The 14,603-nt window shown below is 35.4% G+C and overlaps 1 protein-coding gene across 27 annotated transcripts in view; it reads right to left on the bottom strand.

The window, feature by feature from the left end:
* Positions 1 to 14,603, bottom strand: part of FHIT (fragile histidine triad diadenosine triphosphatase) — a 1,506,756-nt gene that overhangs the window by 954,434 nt on the left and 537,719 nt on the right. For 5 of the 27 annotated variants that reach the window (XM_063722033.1, XM_054550607.2, XM_063722025.1 and 2 more), the window contains one exon: positions 13,484 to 13,555. The exons of the other annotated variants lie outside the window; for them this stretch is intronic. The gene's annotated coding sequence lies outside the window, so the exon portion shown is untranslated. The remainder of the gene's footprint in view (positions 1 to 13,483; positions 13,556 to 14,603) is intronic. 27 annotated transcript variants of the gene reach the window in all.

The following is a 14,603-nucleotide window of genomic DNA, read 5'->3' as shown; positions in this document are numbered from 1 at the left end:
GTTTAGGCTCCTCAGAAAACCCGATGCTCTCTTTGCACTACTAGCCAATGTGAAGCAACATTAAAAAAAAAAAAGAAAGAAAGAAAAAGAAAGAAAGAAAGAAAACAATCAGAGAAATGCAAATTAAAACCACAATGAGATACCATCTCACACCAGTTAGAATGGCGATCATTAAAAAGTCAGGAAACAACAGGTGCTGGAGAGGATGTGGAGAAATAGGAACACTTTTACACTATTGGTGGGACTGTAAACTACTTCAACCATTGTGGAAGACAGTGTGGCGATTCCTCAAGGATCTAGAACTAGAAATACCATTTGACCCAGCCATCCCATTACTGGGTATATACCCAAAGGATTATAAATCATGCTGTTCTAAAGACACATGCACACGTATGTTTATTACGGCACTATTCACAATAGCAAAGACCTGGAACCAACCCAAATGTCCACCAGTGATAGACTGGATTAAGAAAATGTGGCACATATACACCATGGAATACTATGCAGCCATAAAAAAGGATGACCTCATGTCCTTTGTAGGGACATGGATGAAGCTGGAAACCATCATTCTCAGCAAACTATTGCAAGGACAAAAAACCAAACACTGCATGTTCTCACTCATAGGTGGGAACTGAACAATGAGAACACTTGGACACAAGAAGGGGAACAGCACACACCGGGGCCTGTTGTGGGGTGTGGGGAGTGGGGAGGGATAGCATTAGGATATACACCTAACGTAAATGACGGGTTAATGGGTGCAGCACACCAACATGGCACATGTATACATATGTAATAAACCTGCACGTTGTGCACATGTACCCTAGAACTTAAAGTATAATAAAAAAAAAAAGAAAACCATTAAAACACTTTAGAAATATACAAAGGTAGGCCGGGTTCTGTGTCTCACTCTTGTAATCCCAGCACTATGGGAAGCCAAGACAGGTGAATCACCTAAGGTCAGGAGTTCAAGACCAGCCTGGCCAACATGGCGAAAGCCCATCTCTACTAAAAATACAAAAATTTAGCCAGATGTGGTGGCAGGTGCCTGTAATCTCAGCTACTTGGGAGGCTGAAGCAGGAGAATCACTTAAACCCTGGAGGCAGAGGTTGCAGTGAGCCGCGATTGTGCCACTGCACTCTAGCCTGGGTGACAGAGTGAGACTCTGTCTCAAAAAAAACAACAAAAAAAGAAATATACAAATGTTTTCATTTGTATGGGAACTTATGGAATAGTGATTAAGAGAATGGGCTCCAAAGTCAAACTGTGAGTGTTCAGATGCTGGTCTTCCCCTTGCAGAAATGTTATGTAAACTATTTATGCTTCATTTCCTACATCTGTAAACTGGGGGCTAATACTGTTACCTCACTGGCTGCTTTGGGAGGATCAGCTGTGATAATTCATGTAAAGCTTGTAGCAGAGTGCCTAATCCCTAACAAGAGTTCAACATAATTGCTGCTGCTGCTAGGGAGAGGCTGCAAAGCATTCTGGGTAAGAACAGGGACACTGGGACAAGATTGTAGAGGCTCTGCCAGTGACAAGCTGTAATCTTGAGCAACGTATTTAACTTCTTTGTACCTCACTTCCCTCACCTACAAAATGGAAGTAATAATAACCATTATGAGGGTTGTTGTGAGAATTAAATGAGTTAATATTTGTTGGGTGTTTAGACTACTATCTGATACATGTCTGACAAATTATTCAGCTGTACATGAATGGTTTTAAAACTGTGATTATGGAAAACCAAGGGCTTTGTACGGAGGAATGGAGATAAGGAGAGTGTGCAGCCCAGTCCCACTCTGTATGCAAACAAAGTAATTCTAGCTCTTTTACATATTTAACTTTCAAGCAAGATTTTCTTTGAGTAAAGGGTAATGCTGCTTTAAAAGAAGAAAGAAAGGAAGGAAGGAAAGAAGGAAAGAAGAAGGAAGGAAGGAAGGAAGAAAGGAAGGAAGGAAGGAAACAAACCATGGCTCTATATGTATGAGCCTCATATAAAATATATCAGTACAGGTCTTACAAAACATTGAATGTTTTTATATACATTCTCTAGCAGATTTAACCAGATCAGTTTTAAGGTTCCTTCTAGAAAGAAAGTTCTCCATACCTTGAAAAGTGAATTTCAGTATATTCAAATTTTAAAGACACGACTTCCCATACTTCTTCAGGGTAAACAAAAGTCTCAATAATTCTAATTTAACATGCAAAAGCCATGAATATTCACTACAGTCAAATGAATAATAAATCACCCCTGGGTTCAAGTGCTTGCCATGCAAAATTGCCTATTTCCTAGAACATCCAGAAATCTGTTTTTAAATTGCTTTTTATTACTTTTGCTCTTGTGATGGTTGCTCTTCAAAGCAACTTGGAAAAATGTGCCATTCTCAGCATTAAGGCGATAAAGAAGAAATGAGGACAGCAGAACATGGTGCCATCCACAAAAGGAAAGAGAGTCTGTGGATCAGAGGGCTGGGCTCTGGAAGACAGTTTTTAAATGTCAACAGATAAAATTTATGACATAAAAGGGAATGTTCCTTAGTCATCCTGAGCATTGATATCTACATGAATAATAAATCAAAAGGCTCTTTATCCATTTACTGGTAAACATTACAACCTTAGGTTGAAGTTGTGATTTACTCCACTGATATCAACACAATAGAAATCCAGTGAAAGTATCACTGGACTGGCCCCAAGTTCTGGAAAATCATTGATGAGTGGGAGTACAAACATTTTGAGGGGAAGAGTATTTTTTTAAAAGCAAATATTTGTGGCACTAGCAACATGAGTGAACTCATTAAGATTTCTTTTAAAGGATTACCCTTTAGTCTTTCCTACATGGAAAACTCAAGTATACTCAAGTTATCAATTGTATAATTTGGTGGAAAGTTATCACCAGTATTTTCCCCCAAATTGGATTGAATTATTAATATTTCACCTTTACAAATACATGCAGTATAATTCAATTTATATAAAATTTAAAATATACAAAACTTACAGTGATTACAAGTGCCTAAGCTGGTAATAAAGGTATCAATTAATGAAAGAAAATGAATACGTCAAAGGACAGGATAGTGACTACCTCTAATATGATCAGAGAGAGGGTTCAGATCAGGGAATTTTCAGAGGACTGCTGGGGGTGCTAGAAATACAGTGTATTGACTTGGGTGAACCTTGAGATAGGTGTTTATTTATAGTTATTCATTAAACTGTTCATACATGTCATATGCACTTTTCCTGTACAAATTATATTTCACAATTTTATTTAAATAGTATGTTTCATTCTGAGATGACTCTCCAATCTATTACATGAAACACACTTATACTCAAAAAGGTGTTCATTCTTTTTCTCTGAAATTCAGATTTAACTGGGCGTCCTGAATTTTATCTGGCAACTGTAAACCAATCAGAATAGCATGGTTAGATTACAAATAATATATATATTTTAAAAGACAGGAAAATAAACCACAGATAAAATGCATTCTTAAAAGTCTTAGTCATTTCATTTGATATTCTATTAATATGATACATTTGTGTTTCATGGTTTCTGACTTCCTGTGACCCCTTGTGCCCAGGGGACTGTAAACATAAATAGGCTATCTAGACACAAACTAGTTTACTTAAACGAAAGCAAAGAAGCTGACCATTATAAATACAGCATGCCTTAGAAAGGAGAGTTTCAAGTCAAAAACAAATCTGGAAAAAAAATTAATTTGCTTCTTTTTCTTAAAGCAATGATGTGTCGTTTTTATGTGCACTTCTTTACACAGTAAAAGAAAAGACAATCAAATAGGTAAAATGGATGCTGTATTGCTCCCTTATATACACAAAGAATTACACATCTGTCTAACCATGCTAACCACTCTGAACGATAATTATGGATCAATGCTTTAAAAAATATCCTGACTTGCCTGCAGAAATGGCAAGGAGAATTCAATTAAATTATTTGTAAAAGCCAGAGTCTTTTTTTCCTATCCATCTGCTACTTGAAATGGGATGACCTTTCAAACAGTGCTTGCTGTTCTCAATGCAAACTCTAAATAAAGAAGTGGAGTGTGGCTTTTTTTTTCCTTTCCAGGTTCAGCATAGATAGAGCATTTGTACTGACATTCTACGCCACTCCAAAGAATGCAGATTTGGCTTCTAGAACATAAAAGAGGCATTTCAGGAATATAAATCAGGCTTTTGTCCTATACCTTCAGTCATGACATTTGCCTTCTATCAGAAAGGTGTGCTGCTTCTGAGATAAGTGTTTGAGAACAAGCTACATGAAGTAATTTACTCCCTGGAGAAAAATTGCAAACCTCACCCCCAAACAAATGGCATAAAGTAAATGTGTTAGTGAAGAATCCTTTGTTAAACTATATGTGGCACGGGAGCTAAATAGAAAAGGTCAGATATTTAAGCTAACAATGGGCTCAAAACAAACCTTCCAACATGTCTCTCAATAGGCCTAGATTATCAACTAACAACTTTCACTATTAAGACTATTAATAGTAATAAGCCGTGCTTTCTTCACTGAGTCTATATATATTTTACATTGTTTTATTGCTCCCCTACCCTTTTTAATTTTTAAAGCATTTCCAGTTTGGTCCTTTGTGTGCTTTTTTAAAAATTAGGATTTGGAACAAACTTTCATGTATTTTTCTTGATAAAAGTGTATCAAGCACATTTCAAAAAGTTCAAAAAATACAGAAATATAAAAAATAATCTATTACCACATCACCCAGAGAAATTGACTCTTAACAGTCTGGTGTTTATACTCCCATTCATCTTAATACATAAGCGTATCACAAAATTATATGATATTATATAACAATCAAAACTAATCAACTGTTTTATGAACATCTTTCTATGCCATAAGTAAAAATCTGTATCATTATACAAAAATTTTCATTACACGTTTTAAATGTTTTATGGGTATCTGTGTGTGTGTGTATAGTTGTAAAATACAACTTTTAAGTGAATTTATTTAAATACCCAACTACTTATGAGTACACAGATTTACAGCTTTTTTCACTATTATAAACAAAACTGAAATGAGCATCCATACACACATCTTTGCAGTTATTTCCTTAGTATTACTTTCCAGAAATAGTATAGCTGGACCAGAAAGTATAAACATTATTAGAGCCTTTTGGTTAATACTGTCAATCTGCCTTCCAGAAAGTTTACTAAGAAAGCTGGGTAGATTTCCCTCTACTGTATAATACTGAGAAATATCAATTTTTTGGATACTTGTCAGTGTGAGCAAAAATGTCATTATTACTCTAATTATTATTGCTTTGATAACTAATGGGGCTGAGAGTTTTACTGGTATTTTATAACTCTTCCTTTGTGAGTCATTATTCAGATACTTTTCAAATGGTAACTTGTAAAGTATTTTGAATTTTGGCCCATTTTTCTACAAGACAAAAGCATTATCTTAAAGTACAACACCATTAGGATTTAAGATAAATACACACACACACACACACTCACTCACAATGAGAAAAAATGCTACAGATAATAATCATTTTAATTTTAAAAATAATACTCAGCATTATTAAACCAATTAAACAAAAATACACACATACGCCAGGTGCAGTGGTTCACACCTGTAATCCCAACACTTTGGGAGGCCGAGGCAGGTGGATCACCTGAGGTCAAGCAGTTCAAGACCAGCCTGGTCAACATCGTGAAAAAATACAAAAAAAGTAGCCAGGCGTGGTGGTGCACGCCTGCAATCCCAGCTTCTCAGGAGGCTGAGGCAGGAGAATCGCTTGAAGCCGGGAGGCAGAGGTTGCCATGAGCCAAGATCATGCCACTGCACTCCAGCCTGGGCAACAGAGCAAGACTCTGTCTCAAAAAAAAAAAAAAAAAAATACACAGGTATGTATGTATGTGGTATATAAAATAAGTCAATACTCTATCCCAGCACTATTTCCAATTCCATTTTCCCATGGCAACTAATAAAAACAAAACAAAAAATAGAAACAATTAATTATTTATCCTTCTACATCTTTTTCTAGTATCATACCAGTATATACAAACAGGTTTTGATATAGTCATTCTTTGCTTTCTAATTCCAACGGTCTCATATCGTTCCAATTAGTCATATGATTAGATGCTGCCATATCATGGACATGCTGGACATCACATATAGATGTATTTAGCTATTATTATTAGTTCCATAATATTTCATAGTATGGTTATAGTATAAATATATTCAACAATCTCACTATTCATGTGCTGTTTTTATGTTAATGTTATTTGTCTTCTTTTTTTTTTTTGCCACTACTAAAAATGCAGCCAACATCTTTAAATATACATCTTCACATCAGAGATTACTGACTCCCAAAATTAAGGTTGCAGAGTCAAAGAGCAAGTGTACCATTAATTTTGATAAATATATCCAGATTTAGCAATATATGAAATTCTTCCATTTCTAAGCACCTTTAACAAGCATGGATATTATCAATATTTTCCAATTTTGTCAACTGCTTGACTGGAAAAGTATTTATTTCATTGTGATTTCAATTTGTATTTCCACAACTACTAGTAAAGTTAAACAGAGTTGCATGTCTATTGGTCACTTAAATTTTCCCTCTGTGAATTGCCAATTAATATCCCTAGCCATTTTTCTCAAATATGATGTATAACTGTATGTCATCAGTGTGTAAGAATTCCTATTTTTCTAAAATTTATATTATTTAATGTACATTCATATATTTAATTCATCTGAATTTTTAGATTTTTATTGTAAAAAATAGTGGTCTAACATTTACAACTTACTAATGAAAAGCCAATTTTCATAGCATCTTTTAATACATAAACATGCATTTCCCAACTGAATTGAAAAGACCCTTTTTTTTTTTTTTTTTTTTTTTTTAAAAGACAGGATCTCCCTTTGTTGCCCAGGCTGGAGTGCAGGGGAGTGACCTCGGCTCACTACAGCCTCGACTTCCCTGGCTCTGGTGATCCTCCAACCTCAGCCTCCCAAGTAGCTGGGACTACAGGCATGTGCCACTGTAATTGCCCAATGGGTTCTCCTTGCCTACTGCTTAGACAGAGCCAATGTATCAAGACCAGGGAACTGCAATAGAGAAAGAGTTCAATTTACACAGAGCAGGCTGTATGGGAGACTGGAGTTTTATTATTACTCAAATCAGTCTCCTCCAAAACTCAGGGATCCAAACTTTTAAGAATAATGTGGTGGATAGGGGGTCGGAAAGTGGGGAGTGCTGATTGGTTGGGTGGGATATGAAATCACAGAGAGTCGAAGCTGTCCTCTTATGCTGAGTCAGTTCCTGGGTGGGGGCCACAAGACCAGATGAGCCAATTTATCCATCTAGGTGGTGCCAGCTGATCTATGGAGTGTAGGGTCTACAAAATAGCTCAAGTACTGATCTTAGGTTTTACAATAGTGATGTTTTCCTGTGGAGCGATTTGGGAGGTTTAGAATCTTGCAGCCTCCAGCTGCATGACTCCTAAACCATAATTTCTAATCTTGTAGCTAGTCTGTTAGTCCTGCAAAGGCAGTCTAGTCCCCAGACAGGAAGGGGGTTTGTTTTGGGAAAGGGCTGTTTTCACCTTTGTTTCAAAGTTAAACTATAAACTGAGTTCCTCCCAAAAGTTAGTTCAGCCTACACCCAGGAATAAACAAGGACAGCTTGGAGGTTAGAAGCAAGATGGAATCAGTAAGGTCAGAGCTCTTTCACTGTCATAATTTTCTCAGTTATAATTTTTGCCAAGGTGGTTTCGCCACCATGCCTTGCTAATTTTTTGTATATTTTATACAGATGGGGTTTCGCCATGTTGCCCAGGCTGGTCTCTAACTCCTGGGGCTCAAGCACTCTGCCCATCTTGGCCTCCCAAAATGCTGGGATTACAGGCATGAGCCACTGCATCCAGCTGAAAAGACACTTTTACTGAATATTAAGTTCATATATTTGGATCTGTTTCTCTTTTTTCTGTTTCATTTATAAAATGTTCTTGTGGCTAACAACATACCATTTTAATAACAGTAACTTTGTATTACATTTTAATGTTTAGAAGAAAAAGTAAAAATGAAACCTGTTGCCATTCTGATAAATTATATTAACATATCTATTTTATAGGAATGAATGACATTTTATAATAATAAAAACTAGTAGGGAATATGAGTATGACTCTTTTGACAGGCAGTTTTATCTCCATAACATTTTTCTTTTTTCTATATAGGCTTTTTTGTTAAATTGTTACTACGGATTTTATATTTTTTGTTTCCAAAATAATTTTTTTCTATTTCTAGATAACTAGTTATTGAAAGTATAAAGAAAAAATTTGATTTTTATATATTTATTTTGTGATCATCCAGATAACATGTTTTCTTAGTAACTGTGTAACAGTCATAAATTCTCTATGAATATAATAATATCACATGACAGTGAAGAGAGTATCATTTTTTCCTTTTTTTGTTTAATTTTTTTGTTTGATTACAACAAGCAGAACCCATAACACAGTGCTAAATAACAGTGCTAATAGCAAATATTCCTGTGTATTCTTCCTGATTTAATATGCATGACTTTTATATTTTACTGTTTAATGCAATGTTTGATTATAGGTCTTTATAAATATTCCTTATTGTGTTTAACTTCCTTCCATGCCCATTTTATTTAGAGTATTGCTAGAAATTTCTAATACATTTTATCACATTTCTTATCAGCATGCATACTGAGTTGAATAGAGTCCTCCATAATTTATAGTCATGTGGAATCTCAAGTGACTTTATTTTGAAACTGGGTCTTTGCAGATGTAATTTGTTAGATTACAGTAATTAGAGGTCATAAGGGATTAGAGCGGCCCCTACCCAATGACTGTTGCCCTCATAAGAAGCAAAACCAGAGATATAGTCAGACACGCAGAGAGAATACCATGTGATAAAGGAGACAGAGACTGGAGTAATGTGTCTGTATGCCAAGAAATGCCAAGGACTGCTGGCATCTACTAAAAGGTAGAAAAAGGCAAGGGAGGGGCACCCCTTAGAGCCTTCAAAGGCAGGATGTCCCTACTGGTACCTTGATTTTGAACCTGTAGCTTTCAAAACTGACAGACAATAAATGTCTGTTATTTTAAGCCACTCATTACCAAATTTCCAAACAGTAATTTGTTATGGTGGTTTTAGGAAATTAACAAAGCATATGTTGTATAATCATATCATTTTAATCTTTTAATTAATGGTATAAATTTCCAATTCAGAACCAGTTTGTAATTTTTGAAATGAAGCCTATTTAAACATTTTTATCATGTTTTCATAAGCAGATAGATACAAGTTGCTACTTTTTAATTATATACTTCCACATATGAAAATGAAATTAGCATAAAATATCTCATTAGTATTATTTATCTCAAGTTTTGATATAACATTTTGCTAGATTTGCACAATTGAGCCCCATTCTATTTTCTCTATAGTCTTGAATTGTTTAAGAACCATAGGGAATATCAGTTTTTTAAAGCTTTCATATGTTACAAGTATCTTTTACTCTTTTAAAGTATCTGTTTTTAAATATCTAATTTACAGGTAAAACTATCTGGGCCTGGTGCCTTTTTTCTAGTGGTACATCTTTAATAATTTTCCACTTTCTTCTATGATTATTGGTATTAAATGTTTTTATTTTGCCTATGGGAATAATATAATACTGAATGTATATATACTTTTCTAAAGAATCATCATTTTCCTAGATTTGAAAGTGAATGGCTATAACAATTTTTTTTTTTTAAATCTAGCCGTACCAGTATTGATTGGCAGAGTTGACCAAGGGAAGCTAGGAGGGTACATACCATCTTCCTCCCACACGACTACATATGCATTGAATCAGAAGAAGACAATCTTCCAAGAATAAAAAGAATCACCAGGGGAATAAGAGCAGTTCTCATCCCTAGTTAGAATCTCTAAACAAACCAAAGCAAATGTTTTTATTTTAATCATCAGGACTGTGTCACAATGAAACCTAGATGGTTTGTCTTCAAGTCATTTACTACTTCCCTAAAGTCTTATCAAAAGTATGCTAAAAAAGTTTATGACATTTCCACTGAGCTACAATAAAGCTTCTATTTTTTTAGATACTTGACAAAATTTTTAAAAGAATTATTTTTCCCCCACACCTGCACACATTTTAAAATATCTTCAACTTTTCTACAAAACAATTTTCTCTACAGCTCTCCCAGACTTCATAAACATATTCTTTTATTCATAGCAGATGGAGGAAATTAGAGTAACATATTTGCTCTAAAATCATTAGTGCTGCATCAGCACTTCTGATCTAAATGGCATTTCAAGGGGTTATTGTTACATAGAGCAAGACTTTGCTCCAGGCAGAAAGAGACAGAAAAACAACTTGAAAAATGAACCTTTTTTTGCAATTAGCTTCTGCATCTTAATTTGTTGAATGCCATTCTATTTGGATTTTAAACACAAATCAAAGGAAGAACAAAGTGATCCAATTCTGTCAGGGTCATACCTTCCTTACTGGTCAGTCCTCTGATTAATCATAATAGCTGCTTCCTAAAAAATAATGTTGTTAAAACTTACATCAACTACTTGATTCTCTGGAAGACTAACATATTCTTACTTCTCAGAGATATCTGAGAGGCTAATAAGTCTGCTCTTTAGCATCAAGAAATGCCTAAAACTAAAGTATTCAACTGGTGAGCGTCACATGACTGCCACTCTGTCCAAGAGATAAATAAACATCCCTGGCTGAAGAATGAACCAACCCATGGGTGTTTCTTTAGCATATACTCTGTTAAGTCCACTGTGGAATTTAAAAAAAAAAAAAAAGTTTAAGGTACTACACACCTGGAAAATGCAATCTTGTAAACATAAGAGAAGACACAGAGAATGACACAAGATAGCAACAATCATACTTTATATTTTTACACTGCATTACAATTTTCAAACTACTTTCATGAGACTTTTCTTACTTTATCCTCACAGTAAATCCATAATGGAAGCAGGATAAAAGAGGAATGAGACATAAACATAGAACTTCAGAGATGAAAGCAACATTAAAGGCATCAATAACCTTCTTTACAGATAAGAAAATGGAGACCAAAGGGAACTAAGAACCTTCACCTTGTTTCAGAGTCAGGCAAGCAAAGCTAATGAAGTGAAGGCTTGTCACCCCAAGTTGCAAAAAGGAGTCACAAAAATAAGACAAGAAAGAGAAAGATGATAGAAATACAGGACACTAATTTGGATTTAATGTACTTTTTTAAAAAACTAAAAAAGGAAAAGCAATTCTATTGAATTCGGGTTTGAAATTCAACGTTGGTCTCTAGGGATCACTTGGGTATGGTGGTTTTATGCCATTACCAGATCCCTTTGAGAAAAACACTATTTTGAAATTCATAGTTTCCAGTAAATATGTTCAAGGCTTTGAAGAACATACTCCTGTAGGTGTAAATGGTGTATACACATATACACAAAAGCTTGAAAACACTACTTAATTACTGAATGGAGTCTAAACATTCTACAGCTCAGTTAAGAAGCTACACATGCGTCTCATACCCACCAACTCTCCAGCTGTCCTCCACACACCATCCCAGCAAGTCCTAGCTGACTCTCTTAATACTGCGACCTCTCTGTCATATAACAAAGGTTGAAAATCATCCTTCCTTTGAATAAGAATATATTAGAACTATATTTTTTTTGTTACAGCCTTCTCAAAAATGTATTTCAAGCCACACATAGGCCATTGTCCTGGCATCTTTTATTTAACAGACCATAGCTATTTTCCATGACTCAGTCCAGAATATTCTTTAACATCTACATCTAGGATATTATCATAATTATAATAAGAGACGGCACTACGTGGATGAAGCTGGAAGCCATCATTCTCAGGAAACTAACACAGGAACAGAAAACCAGACAGCGCATGTTCTCACTCATAAGTGGGAAATGAACAATGAGAACACATGGACACAGGGAGGGGAACATCACACATTGGGGCCTGTTAGGGGTTTGGGGGGCAAGGGGAGGGATAGCATTAGGACTAATGCATGTGGGGCTTAAAACCTAGATGACAGGTTGATGGGTGCAGCAAACCACCATGGCATGTGTATACCTATGTAACAAACCTGCATGTTCTGCACGTGTAACCCAGAACTTTAAGTAAAAAAGAAAACAAAGGTGCAAAAGTAAAAACATTAAAAGTGGAATCATGATTTTAAAAAATAAATTCACAGTGGTGTTGAAAGATCATATCAGGGTTAGAGGACAAATCTTTGTGTTAGAATGAACACTTAATTTATTATCAGAATGAACAATAATTACCTTGACATTTTAAAACAGCATTTTGTCACCTTTTAAACGTCTGGGAACAGAGAAGGTGAAACACCATGTCTGACACACTATGGAAAGTTTTATAATTCTCCTCAAAAAGGAAGAACAAATATTTCTATTTCCATTCCAGATCTGCACAATATATTCTTGCATCCCATTTGGTCTGATTCATTTACATTTTGCTGAATTCTGTTTTTGTCCATTTTCATCATTCAAAAGATTTTAAAAATTCAACAACATCAAAAAGCCATCAAAAGATGCTTTCAGATGAAATTGCAAAGAAAATAAGCACATGAATTAGTGAAGCAACTTCCAAGTTATACAATTGTGGCACTTACATCTTTTCTCATCTTGCCCAAGAATTAATTGTACTGCTGAAATTAGACATCCAGCCTGCTCCATGCAGACAGGAGCCCAAGCCGGAAGCAAACTCTTTGAATGACAACACTGCCTTCTGATTCTTTTCACATGGCTACATTTTTGACATTTCCTTCAATGTTCTACCCAGTTGCAGTGTGACTATGACAAAAGATTTCTGTAGGCATGACTGGCACCTCTGCGGTAAGTGGCAGGGAATGGAATAGGCAACGAGTCCCTTTAGTAGCTCCAAAAAGCCCACAGGCACTCTGCAAACCTTCTGCATACATGCTCTTAAGTAAAGGATGTGAAAAATGGAAACCGTGATGACAATTTTAATCACCTGACAGATGATTCTATGATCTACTATAGCTTTATAATGGCAAAGCCACTGACACACGAGACTGACAGGCATATATTCTCTCTCTGCCTCTAAGTCTATTAAATGTTTATTTGGGGGGTTTACACATGGATAGAGATGACCTTAACAGAGTATTTATTGAATCTATCCACAGATAAATTATAAATGACTAAAACTTTAACTAGGTGGAATTTTCATGGTTATTTTTAATTTCTAGGCCCAAATCACTTCCCTAGGCTCTAGAACTCTCTTCCAGGAGATGTCAGATGTCAGTAATCAGAGGGAGCCCATCTACAGTCAATGCAGCCAAAAGTTCCGCCTACAAGGTAGCAATTAGAGTCCAGCAGTCTCTTCTGAAAGTGCCAATTACTGTTCTGTCTTCCCTTTTGAATGTCTCCTTAATATAAGAATGACATATCATTTTTATCCTATCAGATTAGAAAATATTGTTTAAAATAACCCTCACAGTTGGCAAGAATGCAGAGAGAGAAGCACTCCCAAACAGATGCTGGTGAGGATGTAAATTGGAATGTCCTTTCTGGAAAACAGTCCAACAAAATATATCATGATGTTTTTATCTTCCTGATATTAGTTTGGGTATACTGTCGCATATTTTTAAATAGTCTTCAAAAGCCAGAGTTTTAAAACTCTGTGTGGCATTTCGTTATGTGAATATGCTATAGTTTTCAATTATTTCCACATTTGTCAGCATTTTAGTTGATTTCAAATTGGGGTATTATAAATAATGTTCCAGTGAACATCTTCATAAATACACATTTAACTCACATTCTGTTTATTTCTTAGTATAGATTCAAAGTGAAAATACAGTGGTTGGCAAGGCTTATATTCAAGTATAATTTTATCCTAGTAATTATGGAATTAGTATCAGCAAACCAATTCCTAAGCTAGAATTCACCATCATTTACTAGGAGAAAGATCTGTGGTGGTAAAACAGACTCTGCTTATTTACACAGCCTTACTAATGGGCAATTTGCCAGAAGAAACCAAACCAGAGAGCATGTATGATTGAGTAACCATTACACGGAAAGAAGAAATCAGCTCCTACTAAAAGCACATTCATCTCAAGTAATGCCAGCAGCCTGCTGAGTTAGTTGTATTCAGCCCCTACAGAAAAACCCTTCCCAAGTTCGTTGATATGTGACACCCATGACATATTTTTACCATCACTGGTTTGCATGAATTTGCCTGTCTTTGAGACCTGATAAACAATCTGATTTATTGAACTGAAACAGGCAAATGTAGTGAAACCCTATCCTGTAATTGGCAAACCTTTTACCTCCCTGGTGGCTTGAGTAGAGAAGTTACTGGCTGGAGGCTGTTCTAAAGGAAAACATGATTGGCCCTAAAATTAAAATTCCAGACTTTAGGAGCCAATTAATGATGACATACCACTTTTAATCCATCACTTTGCAATATATTTAAAATGTTAAGACTCATTGTTGGCAAGGGAAAACTATTTCCCAAAGCTTATTCCATGGGAAAATGTTTTCGTGGACAAAGGAGTTTGGGAAAGAGTGATATTGGAACAAAGTTCAAGTTGAACTTTTAATGTGCTATTACCAACT

The sequence above is a fragment of the Pongo abelii genome, chromosome 2, assembly GCF_028885655.2.
Source record: "Pongo abelii isolate AG06213 chromosome 2, NHGRI_mPonAbe1-v2.0_pri, whole genome shotgun sequence".
NCBI lineage: Eukaryota > Metazoa > Chordata > Mammalia > Primates > Hominidae > Pongo > Pongo abelii.
Note: the sequence above shows the minus strand (reverse complement) of the source record. Positions and strands in the feature narration are given on the sequence as shown.